Raw genomic sequence first — 12,904 nt, 5'->3', positions numbered from 1 at the left:
CATCTCAATAAATTAGAATATCATGAAAAAGTTTTTTTTTTTTTTTTTTCTGTAATTTAATTCAAAAAGTAAAACTTAAATATATTCTAGATTTATTAGACATAAAGTAAAATATTTCCAGACTTTTTTTGTTTTCATTTCGATGATTACAGCTTGCTGCTCATCAAAATCAAAAAATCAGTATCTCAAATTATTAGAATATTTAATTTCAAGTTCTATTAAATTACCATTCTCAGGGTATAAATACTGGGCTTAGGTCAGTAATCCCAACAGCAGTCATGGGAAAGTCTGCTGACTTGACAGTTGTCCAGAAGATGATCATCAAGACCCTCTACAATGAGGGTAAGCCACAGAGGGTCATTGCTGAAAGAGCTGGCTGTTCGCAGAGTGATGTGCCAAAGCATATTCATGGAAAGTTGACTGGAAGGAAAAAGTGTGGTAGGAAAAGGTGTACAAGTGAAAGGAATGACCGCAGGCTTGAAGATTGTCAGGTGAAGCCGATTTAAGAACTTAGGAGAGCTTCAAAAGGAGTGGACTGAAGCTGGAGTCAGTGCATCAAGAGCCACCGCACACAGACGTCTTCAGGAAATGGGCTACAACTGCCACATTCCACGTACCAAGCCACTTCTGAACCAAAGACAACGTCAGAAGCATCTTACCTGGGCTAAGGAGAAAAAGAACTGGACTGTTGCTCAGTGGTCCAAAGTCCTCTTTTCAGATGAAAGTACATTTTGTATTTCATTTGGAAATTAAGGTCCCAGAGTCTGGAGGAAGAGTGGAGAGGCACAGAAACCATGTTGCTTGAAGTCCAGTGTGAAGTTTCCACAGTTAGTGATGATTTGGGCTGCGATGTCGTCTGCTGGTGTTGGTCCACTGTTTTCTGAAGTCCACAGTAAATGCAGCCATCTACCAGGAAATTTTAGAGCACTTCATGCTTCCTTCTGCTGACAAACTTTATGGAGATGCTGATTTCATTTTCCAGCAGGATTTGGCACCTGCCCACACTGCCAAAGGTACCAAAAGCTGGTTCAATGACCATGGTGTTACTGTGCTTGATTGGCCAGCAAACTCGCCTGACCTGAACCCCATAGAGAATCTATGGGGTATTGTCAAGAGGAAGATGAGAGACACCAGACCCAACAATGCAGATGACCTGAAGGCCGCTATCAAAGCAACCTGGGCTTCCATTACACCTGAGCAGTGCCACAGGCTGATTGCCTCCATGCCACACCGCATTGATGCAGTAATTCATGCAAAAGGAGGCCCAACCAAGTATTGAGTGCATAGACATGAACATACTTTTCAGAAGCCTGACATTTCTGTTTAAAATATCCTTTTTTATTGATCTTATGAAGTATTCTAATCTATTGAGATAGTGAATTGGTGGGTTTTTGTTAAATGTGAGCCAAAATCATCACAATTAAAAGAACCAAAGACTTAAAGTACTTCAGTCTGTGTGCACTGAATTTATTTAATACACGAGTTCCACAATTTGAGTTGAATTACTGAAATAAATGAACTTTTCCATGACTTTCTAATTTGAGATGCACCTGTATTTATAAATGTTTGCCATGACACTCTTATTCTGTCTAAATTATGATTCTATATTCTGAATTTATAACCTAACTAAGCTAACTTAATTTGTATAACAGTTCACATAATCATTAGCAGTTGATCCATCCTCATGTAGTTTAAAACCTGTATTTTTTTTTTACTTCTTTGGAACATACAAATATAGGGTTAGTTCACCCAGAAGTCATCATTTCATCATTTACTCACCCTCTTGTTGTTCCAAACCTGTAGGACTTTCGTAAAACTAATCGTAAAACTAATCGAATTGACTAAATGAATTGAGTGGTTTAGTCCATATTTAATCCAGACACAATCGCTTTATATGATGAAGAGGCTTTTATTCACATATAACATTCATCAAATACACATCAGTTGGTAAATGGTAAATGAAAGTTCAAGTATGTTTGCTTGATGCGTGCAAGAACCAACGAGGTTCATTCTCGTGTGTTACGCACAACACAGGCTCACTGGAAAAACGTACCTGTGTTAACATTTTTGCAAAACGCAAAATATGTACCAATACGTACATATCACTGCAGTTTCTAACAGAAATGAACACTAGAGGCAGTAAAACAGCAAGCACTTTTAATCGTTTTCACACACAATTATGATTACAGGGCCAGATTATGGATTAATAAAGACTTGTTTTCATGTGGCTCCTTGTGCAATAATGTTATGACATCAAAACACTTTTTACCATAGTGCATTATTTGTACACAAATATATTTTGGAATTTGCATCACTTACCCAGCTCCAGATGTTAATTTTTACTAACGTAGCAAGCTTGCTCAGTAGGTCAGCTGGTACAAAATTGTACGAATCCCGTGAAAGACGAGTCACAGTAAAAGAGTTCAAAGACAAGAGTTCAAAAACAAGCTAAAATGCCATTGTTACGATTGTGGTTTTAGGTCACATTTGCTTTTGTTAACACTATCGGGTAGGTTTAGGGTTTTGTGTAGGTGTATATTAAACGTGATGGAGCATTAAGCTAAATATGCTTTTAGCGCCACTTACTGGACATTTCACTTTGAAACTGTCGCGAAACGTGTACAACGCAACTTATTTTGCGTTTTGCAAAAATGTTGACACAGGTACGTTTTTCTAATGAGCCTAGGCCGGTTACGCAGCACGTTTGAGCTTCCGCAAGAACCAATGTGGTTTGTTCTCACGCGTCAAGCAGGTTTGGTTGAGCTTCTATTTATGTTTGCTGAACAAAGTGAATAAAGTGTGAATAAAAGCCTAAATTAAATCTGTTCATTATGTAAAACGATAGTGTCTTGTCAGGAAAAATTTGACTAAACCACTCAATTCATATGGGCTATTTTTATGTTCTCGTTATGAAGTGTCAAACTGGTAGTTACATAGACTGTCAACAGATGGTGAGAAATCTCTCAGATTTCATTAAAATATCTTCATTTGTGTTTCGAAGATGAATGAAAGTCTTATGGGTTTGAAATGACATGAGGGTGAGTAAATGACAGCATTTTCATTTTTGGGTGAACTATCCCTTTAAAAGCCAATGGGTCCAGTGTTGCTTGGACCCTCTGCCATTCTTCACAATATCTTCTTTTTGTTCAGAAGAATTAAAGTCAGAAGAAATGCAGGTTTGGAACGGCATGAGGGTGAGTAAATGATGACAGAATTTTCATTTTTGGATGAACTGCCCTTTAACATGCATTTACATTAACATTTGCAGTAGGAGTCACTTGAGGAGTTTTACAGAGAAAATACAGTATTTCATCTTCATCTTTCTACAAGACCCCCCTCTAGCAAGCTTGAATAGACATACTTGAAATTTTGCATGTTTTATCCATCCTGTTTGACAACCTGCTTTCATAATTTAACATGGCACGTTTTACACATTGAGCATCTAATATATTTTCTCAGCTGGAACTCTGGAATAGCATTATGAGCTTTGTTGAAGTGTTGAGTTGCAGAGGATCCACATCCACTGCACAGGAGGGGGTCTTTGTATAAAGAATCTATAGAGGAAATTTCCTGCCAATGAAACATTCACAAAATCCAGACTTTACCCTTCTAAAAGTGGAGAAATATTCATTTTTAATGCTGGGGAAAGTAGGTCTGGACAGACGATTTCATCTCTTGGTTAGTGGAAACTCGACAGTCCATGGTCCCTCCAAAACGGAGCTACAGCTGTCAAATCAACCTGTCAGGAAATGCTGAGCAATTGCCAGAGATGAAACTATTTGCCAGGTTATACAGATGAAACCTGCTATCCAAACACATTTATAGGTGAAAGGACCTTTCAGCAGTAAAGTGTGCAGAGAAAACTTCTCCATGAATTGTGTCTTAAAATAATACTAATGTTGCACATCAGTATATTGATGATCCTATTCCTCATTTCAAATAAAAGCTAAGCTCATCAGTTTAAAGGGTTAGGTCATCCAAAAATGAAAATAATGTCATTTATTACTCACCCTCATGTCGTTCTACACCCGTAAGACATTCGTTCATCTTCTGAACACAAATCAAGATATTTTTGATGAAATCCGATGGCTCAGTGAGGCCTCTATTGAGAGCAAAGCCATTGAAACTCTCAAGGTCCATAAAGCTACTAAAAACATAATTGAAACTATTCTATCTTAATCAGTGAATCAGTGAATCTGAATCAGTGGATCGGAGCGCCAAAGTCACGTGATTTCAGCAGTTTAGCCATTGGATAGGAGATCCGAATCACTAATTCAAAACAAAAGATTCATTAAGCTCAGAAGCTTCATGAAGCAGTTGATATTGATGAAAAGATATTGTTGAAAAGTCATTATTTTGTTTTTCTGCCGCACAAAAAGTATTCTTGCGACATAAGTTAGACCTATAAATTAAATATGCAGCTTCTCTTGTGCTTAAAGGAACACTCCACTTTTTTTGAAAATAGGCTCATTTTCCAACTCCCCTAGAGTTAAACAGTTGAGTTTTACCGTTTTCGAATCCATTCAGCCGATCTCCGGGTCTGGCGGTACCACTTTTAGCATAGCTTAACATAGTTCATTGAATCTGATTAGACCGTTAGCATCTCGTTAAAAAATGACCAAAGAGTTTCAATATTTTTCCTATTTAAAACTTGACTCTTCTGTAGTTACATCGTGTACTAAGACCGACGGAAAATGAAAAGTTGTGGTTTTCTAGGCCGATATGACTAGGAACTATACTCTCATTCCGGCGTAATGATCAAGGTACCACCGTACCATGGCTGCAGCAGGCGCAATGATATTACGCAGCGCCTGTGACCCCCTGCTTGCACAGGGAGCGTGCCTTGCAACCATGGAGACATTTGTGAGAGACGCTGCATAATATCATTGCGCCTGCTTCAGCCATGGTACGGCAGCAAAGTTTCTTGATCATTACGCCGGAATGAGAGTATAGTTCCTAGCCATATCGGCCTAGAAAATCGCAACTTTTCATTTTCCGTCGGTCTTAGTACACAATGTAATTACAGAAGAGTCAAGTTTTAAATAGGAAAAATATTGAAACTCTTTGGTCATTTTTTAACGAGATGTTAACGGTCTAAAAGTGGTACCGCCAGACCCGGAGATCGGCTGAATGGATTCGAAAACGGTAAAACTCAACTGTTTAACTCTAGGGGAGTTGGAAAATGAGCCTATTTTCAAAAAAAGTGGAGTGTTCCTTTAAGATAGCCTATTAAGTTTATGCAACAAAGCAAGAGTGACCTGGATGCAAAAAGGTGAATATGCAGAATTGTCTGACTGACCGTCCTAAAAATGCTACTATTGCTACTACAGTACTCTTGCATTGGGCACATACTGATCCAAGCTAAATATAACGGCAGAGATGAGATGCATGCTTTCAACTGTAAGAGATTCAGGACTATGGTTCCCAGCATGCTCCATGGCAGTTTTGCTTATGCTACTTTGAAACTCTTGTCAAGCTACAAGATACTTATCATACAATTAGTACAGTAAAGCTATGTTTTGAAAAAGTAGTCAGTTACCCAGGTCTAGCCTGGAAAAGCTTTTTAAATGCTATCTGAGCGTAAGAAACAGCATTTATGGGAGAGTTCATGTCAGATTTGGTTACTGAAATATGAAATATGTGACCCTGGACCACAAAACCAGTCATAAGTCGCACGGGTATATTTGTAGCAATAGCCAACAATACATTGTATGGGTCAAAATTATCAATTTTTCTGTAAAGATCATGTTCCATGAAGATATTGTAAATTTCCTACTGTAAATATATCACAAATTTATTTTTGTAAGTGGATATTCATTGCTAAGGACTTCATTTGGACAACTTTAAAGGCGATTTTTAAAGGCAGTTTTTGAGATTTAAGGATTCCCCCATTCAACTAACTTGAACAGACTTTAGGTGGACTATTGGTGGATCAGTGGCAATTAAGAATGAGAAAAGAAAACCGAAAAAAAAAAAAAAAACCCGTAAATCTCAAGGCTTAAAAAACCCTCTCACACACACTGTGAGAAATGACTGTCAATTATAATGCAATTGACCAAAAACCTTTTTTATAAAACGTAATTTTCGTCTGTGAGATCCTAAAATTTTTCTCTTAATTCTGTTACGTGGGTGGGTCACAAGAATTTTGAAACTCTGGAAAATGGGTTGTGTGCCAAAAAAAGGTTGAAAAACCCCGGACTGATGGCTTACACAAGAGCATCTAGTACATGATATTAAACACATTAAACACAAGCTGACAGAAAGAAAGACAGTTAATGTAAATTATATTATATAACTGAACATCATAAGGCTATTGATATGATAAAACCTAACACATAAGCAGACACATAATCATATTCACAGTTCTTGTTCATTTAGAGAGTATGTTGTAACATGGTCAGGCTCCACCAAGTGCAAATTACTCCAAGTTATAGACTTTAAAGTGATCCCTTCCTTTTCTTCATTCATGGAACTGAGAGGGGCCACGAACAGATGAACTTTGTATGTATAGTGTTTCTTATATTTAAATGTTCAAGAGGACCACATTACCTTTTTTATGATTTTGATTGTAATAGGGTCTTATCAAAACCAGATGTATGCAGTAATAATAGGCAGCTGCATAACTCTGCCTCAGGGCTTTTCCTTACATTAAAAAAAAAAATGAGCAAAAGGAAAAGGAAAAACTTCCACATGCTAACATTTACACAGTGATTTCTTTTAATTGCACTCTGCTTTTTAATTTGCCTCGGACTAATGCTTTTAAAAATGTGCAGAAGGTATTTTATTGAAGTTTTGCCTAACGTTGGACCATGTTTCCGTGCGTGTTCTTCTCTTTGGTGCATACCTGGCAACCTGCATTCCTTGTTTCATTCCCAGAGTCAAACGTGTCACACGGCATGTCGAATGAGCAGGCTTCCATCAGTTCTTTGCTTCAAAGGATTACTGTAAATTAACATTCCTTATGTTGGGCTGTATGGACAAGTCCCAGTGAATCATGTTCGAGGCTCTGGTTGCAGCCTGGACCAAAGAATGGAGGTTTAAATCTACATGACTTGCTATAGCTTACTGAAAGGAGCATTGTGTGGAACGCAATGTTTCTATAAACTTCCAGTGATGATAAAGCTTCTGAAACAAGTCTTCAGAAACTTGACAGCCTAAAAAAGTTTTGATGTGTATCTTGGATGACTTTTGGTACCTGGCTTGCAAAAGAAAGCAGGGTTTTCATGGGCCATGACCACAGAATTGTATCATCATCATGTTGTTATAGAGTCTTCAATTTCAGCTATTATAATAATTATTTATTGATATATTAGGACCATTTGTTTGACATAGTTAATTTATACCATCATGGTGTAGAAGGCATTGATAAAAATCTGGGAGGTAAAAGATTGTTCAAAATTCTGTACTTTCCTTGACAGAACACTGTAACCTCAACTGTCTCGTGAATAAAAAAAATTAAAATTGATGAGAAAAGCAACAACATAAATATTGTGGGAGTATTTATGGTTATGAGCTTCCAGTGGCGATTCCTTCCAGAGGCTCTATATTTCTTGTTTTCAGCTTGTGGAAATGAGGGATTGAAGGCTTGAGGAAGAGCCCAGACCCCCGACCTGCAATAAAGCAGCTTTGCCGGATGACAGCCGCGGCACCATCCACAGCCGTCCTCCAAAAGGAAAAAGTAGGCAGAGAAGTGTGCAGAGGGGAGATGTGCGTGAGGAGAAGAAAACCCAAGAAAAACAAACACTGATCTGAAAAATTATGGTGCAGGTTTAACCTGAGAGCCACAGGGCTACTGTATGTCTTCCTTAGCCCTATACTGAACCTCAACTTTCCATGTGAAGAAAGTTTTAGTCAGTGAATGGGTGGAAAGCACTTAGGCCTATCATGCTATTGGTTGTATGTAGGTTACTGTATACTGTAAAATGAGTATTATGTGAAATTATCTTTAATGGGTACAAAATGACTAAAAAAGTTATTCAAAATGAAAAATTATTTACTCACCGTAATGTCGTTGCATATCCGCAGGACCCTTAGCTCTCAAGTCGGAGTGACTGATGTGAAATACAGCGACGAGATTTTTCTTCGAGTTCTCTCGTAAGTCTCGTGTAGCCTACTAATTAATAAGCGAAAATGCAATGTTAATATGTAGGCCTAATATTAGAGAGAAAAAGGCGAGTGGCTGCCGGAAGAAGCAAGATAAGCATACCAGGTAAGTCATATCTTTTCAATGGCGTCAACAGAAGAAACATTTAATATACCAATAACAGAGATGCTGACGTTTTTACTACTGAAAGATCCAGACTGTGTCAGCTTTAACTGAGCTAATTTTCTTCTTGAGTAAGGCTGCTTTTAGACATTTCTGTCTGTTGTTTCTTCGTAATGTTCTAAGATAATCGCCTATAAATTGCCTTGTGACAGAAAATCAAAGCTGGTGGTGTTTTGAGTCGCCTTGACTGCGTGTTATCAACACTAATTGCTTCGTTTCATTCATTTTTCCTGGCTATAAGGCGTGTAGTTGCTGTATTGTATCCTGTCAAACTAAACAGACAGCACCATCTTGTGGTGAAAGTGAGTTCAACCGCTAAGTGGAGAAACTCAAATGATTGATAAGCTTCTGTCTAGGCCCACTTCTTTCAGTTTTTTTTCCCCCTGAGTGATTGAACTTCCCAGAATAGCCAAAAATTTCTATATAGACTAGACCAGTATGGAAGCCCATTTCTGCCACATAAGAAAAAAAATAGGCTTTGTAATTATAAATCTTAATTATGACAAAAAAAGCCGAAATTCTGATCTAAAAAGTCATAGTCATGACATAAAAAGTCGAAATTGACAAAATTTCATAATTTCGGCGTTTTAATCTCATAATTATGACTTAGTATGTCAGAGCAATATAGAGGCCAGAATAACAAACTTTGCGGTGGGCTCTTTACTAGAATCAACCAGAACACATTTAGCAATATAATCAAAACACCTTATCCACATAACAACACCCTGGCATCTAAACAACTTGAGCCTTACAAAGAACCTCAAAACCTGAGTATCAGAGCTGTGGTAAACAGCGATATTTCATGGTTTAGAAATAGCAATTGAGGCCCGCGGTCACACATCTCACATATATGTGAGTGAAAGCCTTGAATGTTCAGCAGATGGACACCTTTATTCTCTTGCAGTCTGAGGTGGAGCATCGTTGTTGGACTGTGGTCCTGCTCAAACTCATGGTAGTTAATTAGAGTCCTGTGGGAGCCTGGCAAATCCTCTGTCTAATGAAACCTCTTCAACCAAAGCCACAGTGTCTCCACCACATTAGAGCTACAGTAGCAGACTCACAATAACGTCTCAATGTTTTTATGCCTTCTCAGTAAGTAGAAAACCACATTGCTGTCTCTCTCCGGTCAGTCAAACACTGGACCCTCTGTCATTGCCAACCTAAAGGAGAGACAGCAGCCTAGTCATAGTAACGGCAGTATCCAGGGATTACACCCAGACTGCTCCTCACACAATGGTGGGCTTCTTCTGGCTTAATGAAGCAGATGATGTTTAATCCGGAGGTGGATGTGGAAAGTCTCATCACAGAGCTCTTACGTATGGAAGCCCATTCTGCCACATAAGAAAAAAAATCATGCTTTGCTAAATCTTAATTATGACATAAAAAGTCATAATTATGACATCAAATGTTGAAATTATGACATACTAACTTAATAAATCATAATTATGACATACCAAGTCATTTTGATGATATAAAATGTCATAATTATGACATACTAAGTCATGGGCCTAATTATATTTCCGACTGAAATTTACCACGCAACCTCAAATGAACACAGCTGGAGACATGATGTCCGAATCGCAAATAAACGACTCTTAAGCATCAGTTCTTTTGAACAAGGCAGTCAACAAGTTTCATGAAAAACCAAAAATTAAATTTCTGTCATTAATTACTCACCCTCATGTGGTTCCAAACCAATAAGACCTTCATTTATCTTTGGAACACAAATTAAGATATTTTTAATGACTACAGTGGTTCAACCTTGATGTTATGAAGCGACGAGAATACATTTTGTGTGCAAAAACCAAACAAAAATAACTTTATTCAACAATTTCTTCTCTTCCTTGTCAGTCTCCTACGCTGTTGATATTGTAGATGCAGTGCAGCGCTTCCGGGTTCTATGTCAGAACGCTGGCTCAGTATTGGCTGACGCTGTACATGTGAGCACCACGATGCAACCCTAGGATTTCACCAAAAATGTCTTAATTTGTGTTCTGAAGATGAACGAAGGTTTTACGGGTTTGGGACGACATGAGCACCCTCATGTTATTAAAAACAGAAATTTCATTTTTGGGTGAACTAACCCTTTAAGCTGTTTGAATCAGACTCACTGAATCAGAATCGTTCTAAACCGTGAGACATTTCTCCATCATGTCTGATATCTATTTACTGACTTGCTAGTTGTTTATATGACATTAAAAACACATAACGCCGGTTTCACAGACAAGGCTTAAGCTTTAGTACTAGACTAAAATGCATTTTTGAGCTGTTTTAACTGAAAGCAACTTGCATTGACATGTCTTAAAATATATCAGTGCCATTGTTTTATCTCAAGATGCACACCAGTAATGTTTTTTCTAGGGTATGTTTATAAAAGATACTTAAATACCCTAATTGAACTAAGGCCTAATCCTGGCTTAGCCTAAGCCCTGTCTATGAAACCGGGCCATATAGTTTCATAATTGTAATAGATTAGCAATTTTCTTAAAAAGCATTCAAATATTTTACAACATTTACAAAATATTATTGATTAATTATTGTTTAGATCCATTTGTAAGGGAAAGATTGTTTGGGTGACCTGTTGGAAGCATTAATCTACACAAAATTATTTTTTATTTTTTTCAAACAGGCAGAAATATTCTTTCAAAACATTAAATCATTGTGTAGACCTACATATTCAAAGGTCCGTTCATTAAAGCAAAGCGCGGTTGTGATATATGACTTGTTATAAGCAAAAATTGGAAACTAGTATGCATTCACTGAAGCACTTCTGAACAACCATTTTTATCAGGAGATTCCGTGTACAAGCGTGTTTTAGAGACAGTTGTGTCCCAAATGATGCACTATGCACTTATATACTATGTAGCCTAGTGTAGTGTATGAATTATTTTGTAATTCAACAGCTCTGTACCAAAAGGAACCCTTAGCCCTTGCAGTCTTCCTCCGAGTCCACACTTTCATGACGTAATGCCGCTTTGATTGTTGGGTAGAAGTCTGCTGCGGAGCTCGCAGGCTTGGTAAGTGTGCATCAAGAGAGCACATCAGCCGCAAAGGGGACACTCGCGAGCACTCTTGTGAAACCTAAAATGACAAATGGGACATCCTACAGTCTTGTGGGCTTAACGGACATGTGCACACGGTGGCCATTGTAAGTCCATAAACCTGCAAGTGCACATGAAGTGTGCAATTTGGGACAATTTGGTGCAATTTGCTAATTAATGCGGCGACAATTGAGTGCATGAAGTGTCCAACATTTAACACTTTTTTCGGTTAATTAGGTGCATCATCCGGGTATTTAAAGTGTACTTGTTCTTTTTGGAATTTTCAGTGTGAACATACTACTCACACTATTTATACTACAAAATGGCATAGAATAGTGCATAAGTATGCAAATTGGGAAGCACCTAAAGTAATATAAATGTATATGAAAGGGAGAAAAGAATAATTTATCAGCTTGTGTTTACCCGCTCCTTCACATCTATGCTTGACTGGATAAGAATCACATTTTTTACTTAACACATACTTAATCAGCCAAGCCATTTGATATCATAACTATGACTGGTGTGGTGAATAGCTTGATTGAGCGCCAGTCATATTATCAAATCCAGTAAGTCACTGATGGTTATAATTCAAGGTTTACGTAAATCAGGAGGACTTCATTTAGCATTTCCCTTACTGCCAGGTTTCCATTGGAGCATTATGTAAAATGCGGTTTGGTTCGTGTTACTGTTCCATAAAAGTATGTCAGACCCAACATGAGTTTAAAAATGAAACACTCTATTTGAGCTTGAAAAAATAAGATCTCAAATGCTAACTGAGTGTTTGAGGTGAAAGTCATTTCTTATGTTGTGGGTCAGTGGTTGTGGCAAAGTAGTTTGTCTATTTTTCATGTTCAAGCACGCTTACTATTACAGTCAAAATGATAGCTGAGGAACCTCGTCATCACCACCATCCATAACATCCACAATTTTTGTGTTTGTATAATTTATAATAACGATATGTCAGACAGGTTTGTGAGCTCATTTGCGAGCTTGATAAATGGCCAGGCAGGTCTGGTTATGCTCAAGACAATTTAAAATGATTGAATTTACAGCTCCATTGAAGTTATATATATATATATATATATATATATATATTACTCCCAATGAGTATAAGAATGATTGTATTATGATTAAATAATATATATTCCAAATAATTAGAAATAAGAATCAATAAATAATAATAAAAATAAAAAAAATAGATAAAAACATCTCACAAGGGACCATTTTTCTGGGGACCCCTAGAAAATATGTGTACATTAAACTTAACGGGAGCCTTTTAATATAATGACATAAAAAAAATTGAGTGTTGTTATAAGTTTTCCTTTAGAAGTGCAAGGTGTAGTGTGTAAATACAATGAACTACTCAATTTGTTCTTCGTAAGAAAGGATAGTAGTGCTTATTGGTTTTCCAGCCACTAGAGAGCGCCATGAATCTTGTATCCTTTATTGTCTTTATTGATAGCACAGCATTTTACTTCCTGAGTTATTTCGTCATTTCGTGTCTTGATAAATTCTGCTTTTCATCATAGAAATAAAACATTAACCTGATGTGATGATGATTCTTCTAAATAGTAAGAGTTATATAATTAAACATAGA

At 37.3% G+C, this 12,904-nt stretch overlaps 1 long non-coding RNA gene across 1 annotated transcript; it reads right to left on the bottom strand.

The window, feature by feature from the left end:
- Positions 1-7,276: 7,276 nt before the first annotated feature.
- LOC127497349 (uncharacterized) lies at positions 7,277-8,523 on the bottom strand. The gene is made up of 2 exons (XR_007925514.1): positions 8,207-8,523; positions 7,277-8,113 (listed from the first exon to the last, which is right to left on the bottom strand). It is a non-coding gene; the product is annotated as an uncharacterized LOC127497349 (long non-coding RNA).
- Positions 8,524-12,904: the final 4,381 nt, after the last annotated feature.

This window comes from Ctenopharyngodon idella, chromosome 16 (assembly GCF_019924925.1).
Source record: "Ctenopharyngodon idella isolate HZGC_01 chromosome 16, HZGC01, whole genome shotgun sequence".
In the NCBI taxonomy this organism is placed as follows: domain Eukaryota; kingdom Metazoa; phylum Chordata; class Actinopteri; order Cypriniformes; family Xenocyprididae; genus Ctenopharyngodon; species Ctenopharyngodon idella.
This window is presented reverse-complemented; position numbering and strand designations above follow the sequence as displayed.